Below are 12,096 nucleotides of genomic sequence, written 5' to 3'. Positions count from 1 at the left end.
AATTAGCTGAGCTTCTGAGTGTGCCTGTAAAGTAGGTAAATGGCTTTTACTTTCCTTTTTCTTTGCTGTACCTTATTGTGGTTACAGAGAGTAAATAATTGTGCAAGCAGGCAGCAGCGTAACTGAAAAGTGTCCAGATTCCTGGCTTTCTTTTGTAAAGCATAAAACCGAAGGCTCTTCTCATTGCAAGGAAAACAAGTTACTGTTGTGATAAACACATAAATGTATTGGCTTTTGCAAATCCTAGGTGTTACTATGTGGATATAACTGCATGAGTTTGCAAAACTCTCTAAAGACACAAGATTAGACAGCAAATTGAAAATGGCCAGAACTCTTGAGCAAAATGGAGTCACATAGCAAAAGAATTTGTAAAGGTAAAAGAAGGGGGGGGCTTGATATAAGAAAACCTAGTGCCTAGAAAACATAGGGTTAAAGTACTTTTAGCCTAACTTAGGTCAAAGATAAAGAACAATGTTTGTGTTGTAAATCTGTGGAATTTAGTGGCCCCACTAAACATGTGTAAATTATTTCACACCATCCTTAGATACTCCTTTAATTGTGCCAAAGGTGAAAAGTACACTGCGAGGAAGACTGCTTCCTTCATCTTGAAGACCTCTACTCACATGAGGAAGACTGCTTACTTCATCCTCAAGATGCCTGCCCACTATCACCTGGAGAGCAGTACACAGACTCCAAGAGGAGGAGACATATGATAATAAGTTCCTGGAGCTAGTTATAATATTCTCCGCCTATACGTGGGAATTATGAATATGTATATGACTAATGCAATAGTGAAAGTATATGAACCTGTATCAAACACTAATCAGTACGCCGCTGGCTATGGTCATGTGCCCAGGGCTGTTGCTTTTTTTTTATTGACTTTGTCCTGCAATAAATTCCTCTTATCTCGATTAGAGGAGTGAGCTCGTATTTCACACTGTTTTGAGAAAGATGACTCCAAAAGAGAAATCAGTGTGTCTCTTGCTTGAAAGCTTGGAGGACTCTGCCTAATGTGTAAAGCATAGGGTAATACTCACTTTATTATGTTTATCAAACAAATACGTATTTGCACTCACTAGCCTGGAAGATTAATTGGAAACACTAATATTTTCTAAGAAGTTAACACTAATATTGTCTAAGAAGTTACACATTTCAGATAACATCCAAGGATGCTCATTGCTTCCAGCATTCTTTCGTAAATTGAGCCTCCCCTTCTGGTTGTAATTTGGTATTTTAAAATGCAGAGAGAGTTAGAGATTATACCAATCCAGATATCTTCAGTGAAATCACTTAGTATGTCTGTGTTACTGATAGATCTTGTTAATGCTGCACGGAGACTGATCTGCTGGGAGCGGATCAGTGGCATACATTTTCTGCTGGTTGTCATGACAACCATAAATCCATGCCGCTGTACTGTGTTAATCTGTGTAATTTAATCCAGTTTCCAGATTAGGTCATCAATATTGAGAGCTGTTAGATAACCACTGGTTTAAATGCTGCTCTCCATTCTCTTCTCTTAAAATAGTGCCTGGAGTCCAACTGGTGCACCTACAAGGAAGATGCATTGCGACATCTAGGAAAGACAGAGCCACAGAGCAATTTATTGCTGTTATAGCAGTGTATAACTTGGCTCTGTGTCCCAAGCCTGGTATTTTTCAGGTGTTTACAATAAGCCATTGTTCTTAGTCTAAATTATTATGTTATTTATGTTTTAGAGATTGTATCAGCAGTGTTAGGACTCTTTAGCCCCTCATCAATCATAATGTGATTATTACACTGTTCTACAATGAGTGCTGATAGTATTTAGTAGCTTTTAAAGCTTTTGTTGCAATATGAGAAAATACTTAACCTGGAAGGAGGTTAGAAGACATGAGTATTCCCTGTAAGGCGATTGGCCATGCGTGAAAACTCAAATGGCACTGAACAGTTCGGGAGAACTCCTTGTGTGAATTGATCCTCAGCTATAAATCCCTCTTTAATTATTTTACAATTACTACGTTATCACTTACATAGTTTTCCCTCTAGATTGCTGCAGTGAGCATCAGTGTTTGTGAAAGCTTTAATGAAGTCAAGGTAACCATGCCCAGATCATGTGTGAGAGATGGCCTATTTGAGACGCTGCACTTGTGTAAAATGACAGCCCCCCCCCAATGCTGTTTTCTGTACAGTCCAGCTGAATGAATGGGATTTTCTGCATCATGGAGGAAGTGATTGTGTGGTGGTTGTGTTCAGTGCCCTGCTAGGCCACCATGAATTGAGTTAATTCTGGTCTGAGACTGACAGCGTGAAACTGCGCTACTGGTTACAAAGGGAGGATCCCCCAGTGCTTCTAATTCTTTGTTTTATTTTTCTATACAACAAAGTCACGTAACTTGTTTTTTTTCTTACTGGTTACAGGTTCCACAGAATCCTCATTTAGAATCTTGGTTTTGCTGAAGTCAAGTTGAAGAGTCTCTGTCATGCCCAAGTCTGCTCTGATACTCAGAAGATGCAAAAATTATACTGTAGGATTGAGCCTGGGGTTCTGCTCTTGAAGTTCCACTTCTCTGGCCAAGCATGCCATAATTGCAGTGAAGGACAGCTGATCACTTTCCAGCATCGATAAATATAACACTGAAAATGAGTAGTCAGTGTTTAAATCCCAGTGGTTCGTTTTCATGTGCATTTAGTAGAGAAGTCTTGCTTTTCCAAATGCAGTGAAACAAATGCAGGAATGAATGTCAGGAAACAGTTTATATGCTTGCTGCCTCAGCCTGGTGATAAACCATAGAGGTCCTCTCTCTTCTCCCTCACTTCCTCTTCCTTGGGGTGTCATGCTGCAGTTTGTACTGGCAGCCTTGGGCTGCTCTCCCCACAGTAGGTGATTACCTCTACTCCAACTTGAGCTGCAGAGGGAAGGGGAGGGTGGGAAGCAGTGAGACTGTGCAATCTTTTTTCTTAAATTCTTGTTTCTAGTTCTACTAATTTACTGTATCTTAGGTTTTTCTTTCTAAGAATGGGAAAGGAAAAAACAGTTTTGAGAAGTAGTTTTAATCCTTGGAAGGTAGCTCTGACATGAATTTCTGATGTGTCTTACTAGAGAGTAATTTTGGGAGTAAAAGTGAAAATAGTATTTTAAAGGTTCTAAGGGTCTGGAAGATATAAATGTTGATTTGTGAACACAATGCCTTTGTATTTTTCATTTTAGTAACTTCTTATTGATGTTGCCTTCATAAAGGCCATCATGAAGAAAACTTGCCCCTTGTCTCATAGTCTGTAGCATGTTTATGCTATGTGGGTGCATCGCACAGCTGCACCACTGCACTAAAACACTGCAAAACTTTGTGCCTGTATGTATTGTATGTATGTTTGGAAGGAACTAAATTCATTGCAGGTTTCCTTTATGTGTGCTGCTGCAGAGAGGAGTTAAGGCAGCTGCACTTTTCATCCTTAAGGACTTGTATTTATCACTGGAGCTGCATTTCTGCAGGTGTCTAGAGGCTGGGGGTGCACGTGGAGGGCTCCCCTGAGGATGGGGACATTTGTGACATCTTGAAAAATGCTCAGATTCCAGCAGGATCAGGTATAAAAAAACATCAAAGGAAAGCATTTCAGCAGTAGTGCTAATGCAGTGTCAGCTCTTTTGCAGGATTTCAATGAATTTTTATCTTAATTGAAGTGTAATCAGCTCCGTTTGGTGGAGGAGATTTGTCTTGACAACAGCTCAGTTGTAATTAACATGGACAACTTCTTGCATCAGTGATGAAGATTTTTATTGAAGTATTTTATTTCAGAGCCTTCTTGCTTAGTCTTCCTTGGTTTGTTGGGTTTGTTTTGTTGTTTTTTTTTACTCCCTTATGCTTTTTTCTGTCACAGACCCGTTTTTGCTTCTTGATGCTACATGAAACAGCTGGTATCCTGCTAAGTAGAACAAAAAGATGTACATTTCCTTCCAGAATCAAGTGCTGGAGCATCAGTAAAAGCTGGGTTTGGCCTTTTTCCCAGATGTGGATTATATTATCCTCTTTTCTGTTCTTGGTATCTGGTGAGCCAGGATTTGATGACCTCCCAAGGTCATGTTTGGCAGAACAATGAAAGCTTGGAGGTAATGGATACCCAGAAGCTAGCCTTATAATTCACATGAAAATGCAGTCATCAAGCAAAATATATTGAGTATATATGCAAATATAGACTGGAGTTGCCAAATTATTTTGTATTGAATGGTCAGACCAAGCTCCTTGTAACTGAGGCTTAATTCTTGCTAATCGTCACATTACTTCATTTGGGTATCTTGCACAGAGCTATTCCCATATGCCTGATGCTGAGGAGCTATTTCTTTACTTTTCCTCACTTGAGGGGGTGATAGTCGGGTACATAAACTTTATGTATAGATTGCTATATAGGTCTGAATCACAGTGGGTGAATTGCCCTCCTCCCACCTCTCTAGAAACTTGCCTTAATGGTGCTGACAATTTTCAAGGCAGACCTGTAGGACAGTTTAGCAGTGACAGCATTCTCCTGTGTGGTGAAAGACTGTGTCTGAAACCCTCCTGCAGAGTTTAGGATAGGGATTCAAATACAGCACCAAAGTCTGAATAGGCACTCCTGTCATGAGTCTACTTCATGCTAACTCTTTTGACCTTGGTTCTGTTTGTTTTGTTTTATTTAAAAACATGAAAGTTGGTTTGATCCACATGTGGAGTAACTTCAGGTTCTTTAAAGAAACTTGTCTTTGTCAGCTCCATGTAACCAACTTATGAGGCAATACAGGACATTTACAAAATGAGAAACTGTCTTTGCACATTGACTCTTATGCCATTCACATGGAAAAGATATTGGTGTCAGTGAGACTTAAAAGTAGAGCCAGTGCATCACAAACATGAAGAATGTGGTTCCCTTAACAGATGTGTTGTTTCAGAAATTGTTTCCATCAGAGAAAAGCCTTGTCAGTTTCCTTGTTTTCCTCTTCATTATTTTTCCTCTGTTCAGTCTGATCTGAGAACTTATTAGTAGTAAAGCATTTACATGGCTGGTTGAATAAAATAAATGATTTTGAGTGTACTGTGTTGCACTGGACTGGCCACAGTGATAGCAATATTTAATTGGAAAGCGCTGCAGCTGCTGGCTCCACACCATCTGGGAATGAGTGAGAGAAGCTGTTGCCACAGACCTGCACTGCATGCTTTGCTTTCGTCAGGCAAGTGAGGAACAAGCACTGATGGTCTGTGAGGAGTGAAAAGCCAGTGTTAACAGTAGTGGATGCCTCAGTGGTGGTCAGAGCCAGTGTGGGAAGAAGAATTCTAGCAACCCTCAGTTCTCCAGCAGTTAGTGGTTTTTCTTGGATATTGCATGTGTGAGTCTGTGGTGGCTATCAGCCTACAGATAGTGTCTGTGTGATAGGTATATTTTAAGATTTGGTTGAATTTGGGATCAGAAGTGTGTGAAAGGAAATGTTTAATTAAGGGCTGTAGTTCAGGGGAAAAAAGTTGAGCAAGAACCCTTGAGGTCACAGACTTGCATCTGATGCTGCTTTTGTTTCAGTGGTTCTATCAAAGGACCATGTGTTACTCTGGCATGTGTGTCCATACAATGAGAGAGGCTTTCCTCTGATTTTATGTTACTGTTCAGGTCACCTTAGAGATAAGTGTAATTGTCTGTGAATGTAAGGAGAAATACTGAGAAAAGTTTTAAAATCAGAGCTAGTTTTGGAGAATGCACTTAAGCAAATGTGTGCTTTGAAGTCTTGCAGACTCAGCAGCAATCTTGGTATTGTGACTGGTGGTCTACAAAGAATGGTGATACAGTAAAGCTTGGTTTCTGACTGCACAAAAATGAGAATCAGTGCCTGGCTCATATCAGAGTCTTTCCACCAGGGACATGAGTTTCAGCTGGTAGGTACTGAGATCACAATTAGTTGCAGTACGGTTACACAGAAATTTTAACTTTCAGAAATACTTTGTGAAGACTTCCTAAATTTGGCAGTTTTAGCACTGGGACTTCAGTTTTTGTTTGTGTTCTCTGCCAGTCCTTCCAAAGGGAATTACAACATGGTGTATGTAAAGGATTTCAATGCTGTGAACAGGCATCATCTCCCAGGGCTTCCTGAATGTTAAAGCTGATTTGGACTCTGATTCTGTTTGCGTTTATAGGCAAGTTTTACATCTGCTACTATAATTCTCATATATGTAAACCATTCTGCTAATAGAGGGATTGACAAATGTGTTTCAGTATAGGTGGTATATGGAGATGCTCAAAAGATGTCTGTGTTTTATCTCAATCTTGGAGTGCAAATACTAGGTTATCTGGTGAAACTGTTTGAGGAAGGTTGAAAAATGCCTCTATTTTACATTTCTTGGAATTGGTATGTCAGAAAATAGAATAAAAGTTCTAGGTTGCTCTGAAATAATAATTGAAAGAAAATTTTGTTAGAAATGGAATTCTCATATAGGCTGAAGGAAGAGAACTCAGCTTCATCAGGCCATAGTAGAAGTCCCAGTATAAATGTTTTTAATCTGCTTCAATAGTATTATGGAAAATCCTGTCTTACATTCAGAGTTGTAATGCAAGAAATTCAGAATTAGCAAATATATTGCCAGTACTTCTTTACATGAGAAATTCCATGTTGACAGCAAAATGGAACAGGTGAACAGATGCCATCTTCATCGGGAATGAGACTCCATCATTTGGATCACAGCCATCAAGTTGGCAGCCTCAGTCCTCAGCAATCTTTCAATTCCCAGAGCATGTGAAACTTTGTGGTCAGCTATGTGTCAGCTTAGGCATACACTAACAACTCCTTAAAGCCGTTGGCTGAACGTATTTACTTCTCCAAAGTGAACTGTGCATACAACCAGTAATTTTGTGCATTTGCTTGTTATAATGGAAAAATATGAGAGACACCTTAAAGGAATACCAGGAGTATCATCATCTGGGGTAAAAAGCAAGAGCTGTGACATTGCCTAGAATGAACAATGGGTTAGTTAGTGTGCATACTTGGTTTTATGTTCATGAACAAGAAGACAGCAGAGTGTAGTAGGAGAGGTCGTCTTTTTGCTTTGCTTTTGATTTAATAGTGTGCACAAGTTGTGCATATGTTCAATTCTGTATCACACGTATGAAAAATAATGGAGTTCTAGATGGAGAGTGCAAGAGGTGCAGGATGTAGGCTTGATGCTGGTTTTAAGACAGAAGCAGGCTCTCAGAATAACAGTTCTCTGGTTTTTATATTGAGTACCAGTGTGATCGCTATGGTAAGTGACTATATCTTTGCCTTTTGAGTGGTTAGTGGTACCCACAAGTTTAAGTATGGGAGACAAAAATAGATTAAGTTCTTTCTTCCAGTGAACTGTGATGAGAAAATGTTCGTTCATGTCAGCTCTGTGGTTTAGAGGTTATGAGAATAATCTCTTTCCAGTCCTGTTGCCCTCTGCATGTTGTCACCAGATTAAGTAGTGTGATTAGCTGGATTTAAGTGCTAATTTTACAAAGAGAGTTCCAGAGACATGCATTTTGTATCTTGTGCTCTCTCACCTAGTGGTGTGGCACTGAGAGATATTGCTGTTATGGAGAGGCAGGACAGTACATATACTGTTAATGAAGGTTCAGTAAGAGACAAGCTTTTGGAGTAGCTGGAAGAATCAGTAAACTTTACATTAGAGGCTGAAAAGCTTAGTGCCAGCAAAGCAGGTGGTTCTAGCTCAAGGCAGCGTGGTTTATCATCAGGCAAAATTAAAGATGTTGTCACACCTACTCTGAGCTGCTTGCTGGAGGATTAATTTCTTCCAATACACCTCTGTAGGAGCTGGTTGTGAGTCCACTTCCCAAGAGGTTTCAGATGCTTAGTGGAACACTGTTTCTAGGCTGAGAGCAAACAAGTCAAAGTCCCCTCTTAGCTGTAGATATCACTATCTGTTACTGCAAATATTGCAACTCTTTGCGTATTTTCATTTCCAGACCTGTTCTCTGCTATTGCTCTGTAGTTCTCAACCGACGTAATGTCATTTGTAAACTGCTGTGAAGAGTAAAAGGTTTTGGCCTTGAGTTCACAGTTCTTCACCATGCATTTTCTTAATAATCACTATGGAGGAAGGGTGCCCTTCTCAAGAAAAGAGTTGCCGTTATGCTTTTGAGCTCAGGGGGATGCATCCATCATGTGGGAACTCGGCCTTTTATTGCCAAGGCTCTGGCTGTGCCAGGCTGCCATCCTGTTCAGCACCAAGTCACAGAGTTTTTCCCGAGAGAATGTGACCTTCTGGATTGCCAGCTGCACCTTGCTCAGATTTCAGGGCAGTGTTCAGCAAATCTCACCTCATTTCAGCTTGCTGGCCTCATGGTGCTAGCCTACTCAGTTCAGAAAATCTGAACAGGCTGGGTTTTGTTATCTCTTGTTCCCCTTTTTCTCTATACACAAAAGCTAACCTAGAAACTTTAGCAGGTCTTACAACTTTACATTTTTAAATGTGCAGCCATTTGACCTACAAGCAGCACTGTGACGTGTGTTGAGTTCAGTATTACACAAAAGTATCATGCTTTTGAAATCAGGTTTTTGTCCTCAGTATGTTTTCCTGCTGGCATATCATTTCATGTGCACACCACTTAAAGAGCAGTTTAATTCTTAAGTGTTGTAAGATCCCCATGAATAGCTTTTCTAATTTAATTATAATGATAAATGGGAAGAAAAAAACAACTTCTTGTGCTCAAGCAATTATCACTGTTAAAGTAGCACAGACACAGAATATTTTGACCCTCTTAATTTTTTTGTGCCTTTTTTTTTTTTTAACCCTAATTATGAGTTAGTTCCAGTGATTGTTTTCCTGATGTTTTTTTTCCTGCTTTACAAAGTGAAATGAAACTAGGGATTTCTTTTCCCTTTAATTGAATTCTGCTGCACCTAGGCAGCTGCCTTTTATTGTGTTGATAGAAGGCTGCAAGGAAGAGGTAGAGCATTAAGCAAATCTAGGATACCTTAGTCAGTGAATGAAATGCTAGAATCATTATATTGTCGTCTATTTAAAAATGGATTGCTATTTCAGAACTTTAGTCTAATAAACACTTGTGCATATCTCTATACTCAAATGTGTTTCTGGATCCTAATCTGAAATTCTCCTGCAGATTTCTTTATGGAGGAAATTGAGGGAAGGTGAGCAACTGGAATGTCTTACCTATAGGCTTTTGCATGAACCTGGGATTTCAGATAATTTGATGTGAATGACGATTCTGAAAATAAAGATACCATGTAACTGTCTGCATCAAGGGAGTGGATTGTTTCAGGGAAGATTATAGCTTAGAGATGTGAAATTGGTTTATGATCTGCTTCTGTGTATCTTGGCTTTTTGCTTCATTAGTGAACCTACACTTCCTGAAATCATGGACTGTAATTTGTATCTATGTAAAACCATAGAGTTAGACCTATTCTTCATTTCCATTTTTGCAAGTTTGTCAAAATCTGGTCACCAAACTTGAACACTGAATGTGTTATTTTGTTAAAATTAGTATCAGCTGTCATAGCTTTTGAGATGCTGTGTGGTCTTCTGTGTGTTAAACTTTTGTATGGCAGTTCAAATGCCACATGATACTTATTTAGCAGTTCCCAAAATCTTTGGAACAACAGTCCCTTTTTCAGTTTTATTTAATTAGAAAAAGTAAATGGAAAGAACACTCACTGGTTTCCTAATGCTGCTGGGTACCCAGATTTGCACTGTTTTTTTCTAATGGAACACAGTTTATACAAGTCTTCCATTTGACAACAACAACAGCAACAACAACAACAACAGCAACAGCAACAACAATAACAACAATCTGTGTTCCAGGACAGATACTCGACAAATCTCAGTAAGATTAGGTAATGAAATTAAATACTAGCCAAATTTGTTAACAATATTCATTCAATCCGAGAAAGCTGATGTGAAAAGTAGAATGATTTTAGTGATTTAGGATGTAGCATTTTTTTTAGCATAACGCTGATTGTCACTGGATGAATAGCAAGCTGTGTATTGCTCATACCTGTGGCGTGCTGGTCTTCTGCACTCTCCCAGCCAGAGAAGTATCGGTCTGTGCATGCCCTCAAAGCCTGGCAGCCCTCCCTGCCCTCATACCCTGGCTTCCCTGCTGATCCTTGGAGCAGGACAAGGCAGTTGTCTAAATGTTTTGGGGTACAGGCTCCCTGGCACATGGTGCTGTATTTGGATATTTGGTATGAGTTTGGTTTGAGAGACGATATTATGAATCTTTCAGGGATCCAAAACCAGACAAGTGTAAAAAAAAAACAAAACAACCAACCAACCAAAAAAAAAAACCAAAAAAACCAAAAAGGAAAAGAAAATGGAAAGAAAAGGAAAAATAGGAAAGGAGAGGAGAGGGAAGGGAAAAGGGAAAGAAAACAGAAGGGAAGGGGGAAGGGAAGGGAAGGGAAGGGAAGGGAAGGGAAGGGAAGGGAAGGGAAGGGAAGGGAAGGGAAGGAAAGGAAAGGAAAGGAAAGGAAAGGAAAGGAAAGGAAAGGAAAGGAAAGGAAAGGAAAGGAAAGGAAAGGAAAGGAAAGGAAAGGAAAGGAAAGGAAAGGAAAGGAAAGGAAAGGAAAGGAAAGGAAAGGAAAGGAAAGGAAAGGAAAGGAAAGGAAAGGAAAGGAAAGGAAAGGAAAATAAAAGGAAAAAAAAAGGAAAGGAAAGGAAAGGAAAGGAAAGGAAAGGAAAGGAAAGGAAAGGAAAGGAAAGGAAAGGAAAGGAAAGGAAAGGAAAGGAAAGGAAAGGAAAGGAAAGGAAAGGAAAGGAAAGGAAAGGAAAGGAAAGGAAAGGAAAGGGGAAGGAAAGGAAAGGAAAGGGGAAGGGGAAGGAAAAGAGAAAAGAAACAACAAAAGAGAAAAGAAAAGAGAAACAAGAGAAAAGAAGTTATGTTAGTAGGATGCATGTCAAAGCATTTAGCTGCAATACTGAAAACAACAATAAGGGTGTAAAAGGAGTAAAATCTAGAGTTGTGCTCCATCTTGTTTGGGTTAATATCTCTCACTTAGCATCCTTAATGTGCACCACAGCAGCTGAAACAGAACAGTTCAGTTTGCAGTTGTCTTTCTTGAATATTGCTTGCTGCCTTTATACTGCTTCTCTAGGTCCCAGTTTCAAAAATACTTTTCCTAATTTCACTTCTGTTCTCTAGTGGAAGAGGAGTCTTTAACGGGCAACAGACTACAGAGATTTTGATATGCAGAGATTAGTAATTTATGACCTGCAGGATGTCAAGTAAGATCAGGTTGCTTCCTGATAAGCTTCTTGCCAAGTCTTGAAGATTTACTGTGCATTAAGCAGTTTCCAGAGGTTATTTGAAGATTCAGCAATTCTGGCAAGCTTGTGCTTATTCCCCTGCATGGCCCTGTGCCTGCAAAGGTCAAGAAGGACATACGTACTGCAGACCTGGTAGCAGGCCACTGCCTGATGCAGAGGTTTCTCCGTATGTGGTGTGTAAATACAGATTCAGAGGCAGCAACCCATATGAGGAGCAGGTGGGTGGTCTGCATGGTGAGAGGACCATGTTGTTTGAGAATGCAGCATGCTCATATATTGCTAGAGAAATATGGCTGGGACTGTTTTCCATTTCAATGTTATTTTCTGATGGATTATAGAGATTGCCAATCCAATTGTTAATTAGATAAAAAGTGCAATTACTTGTCTTTATATCTAAAATTTTTCTCTAAAAGTTCTCAGTGCTGCATTCACTTCGGGACATTTAAAACTGGTAAGGACAAAGCAGTTTCAATGACATTTTCAGGGGATAGTTCTTCAGTGTTTGTAATATCAAGTCTTTATGGAGTTGCTGTTTCCCCATGGCTCCTGACGCTTTTATGTCAGTCTTGTCCGTCTCTATCGATGACTTCTTTTAGTCAGGTTCAGTAACATAATTACTGTAGTGCAGTGGCCTGTTAATACCAATTCAGGGTAAATCTCATATGTCTCGGACATTACTCTGAAAAACTGGAAATGCCAGGCAGTATAAAGTACATTTCAAAGTGCAGTGCAGGATTTAGATCTTTCCAAATACCTCACTGGAAAATAATAGCAACTGCTTATCTTCTGCCTGGATCCACTTAAAATTTACCTTATGAATACTTAACCTTTCACTACTCAGTAC

General features: G+C 39.6%; 1 long non-coding RNA gene across 1 annotated transcript; it reads left to right on the top strand.

Moving 5' to 3' along the window:
* The first annotated feature begins 1,843 nt into the window (after window positions 1-1,843).
* On the top strand, window positions 1,844-2,623 carry LOC134165240 (uncharacterized). Its single transcript, XR_009965445.1, has 2 exons — window positions 1,844-2,073; window positions 2,398-2,623. It is a non-coding gene; the product is annotated as an uncharacterized LOC134165240 (long non-coding RNA).
* The last annotated feature ends 9,473 nt before the right edge of the window (window positions 2,624-12,096 follow it).

The sequence above is a fragment of the Pezoporus occidentalis genome, unplaced genomic scaffold (assembly GCF_034315485.1).
Source record: "Pezoporus occidentalis ecotype Australia unplaced genomic scaffold, CSIRO_AGI_Poc_V1 ctg234, whole genome shotgun sequence".
NCBI lineage: Eukaryota > Metazoa > Chordata > Aves > Psittaciformes > Psittacidae > Pezoporus > Pezoporus occidentalis.
The sequence above is the reverse complement of the archived record's forward strand: the minus strand, read 5'-3'. Positions and strand labels throughout refer to the sequence as shown.